Source organism: Galeopterus variegatus, unplaced genomic scaffold, assembly GCF_000696425.1.
Source record: "Galeopterus variegatus unplaced genomic scaffold, G_variegatus-3.0.2 Scaffold4009, whole genome shotgun sequence".
In the NCBI taxonomy this organism is placed as follows: domain Eukaryota; kingdom Metazoa; phylum Chordata; class Mammalia; order Dermoptera; family Cynocephalidae; genus Galeopterus; species Galeopterus variegatus.
Genome location: NW_007730120.1, coordinates 88,741 through 89,305, shown reverse-complemented (window position 1 = coordinate 89,305; position 565 = coordinate 88,741). Strand labels below are relative to the sequence as shown.

The 565-nt window shown below is 38.9% G+C and overlaps 1 protein-coding gene across 1 annotated transcript in view; it reads left to right on the top strand.

Moving 5' to 3' along the window:
* LOC103602088 (potassium voltage-gated channel subfamily H member 1) overlaps window positions 1-565 on the top strand; it is an 83,620-nt gene that overhangs the window by 68,721 nt on the left and 14,334 nt on the right. The gene's annotated exons all lie outside the window — the stretch shown is intronic.

Genomic DNA, 565 nt, shown 5'->3' with positions numbered 1-565 from the left:
GTTGTTTGGTTGTCTTAGGTGTCTTTTGTTCCTTGCTTTCTGATTTACTGTTTGTTGGTTCCTTAGGATGTAGATAGGCTTTTTGTTTGTTTGTTTTCTCTTCAGGAATGCCATTTTTATTATACTAGTGGGTTTAGATTTTTCTTGTGTTTTTATGGCAGTGGTAGTTATTTTTCAGGAACCAAACCCAGTACTCCCTTGAGAATTTCTTGTAAGGGTGGTCGTGTGGTGGTGAACTCCCACAGTTTTTGTTTGTGTGAGAAATATACTATTTGCCCTTCATTTCGGAAGGATAGCCTTGCAGGCTAGAGTATTCTTGGCTGACATTCTCTGGCTTTTAGTATTTTGAATATATCATCCCATTCCTTTCTGGCTTTTAGGGTTTGAGATGAAAAGTCTGATGTTAGCCTGATTGGGGCTCCCTTATAGGTGATTTGACACTTCTCTCTTGTGGCTCTTAAGATTCTCTCTTTGTCTTTGAGTTTTGCCAATTTGGCTATAACGTGTCTTGGAGAAGATCTTTTTGGGTTGAATATGTTTGGAGATCGTTGAGCTTCCTGGATCT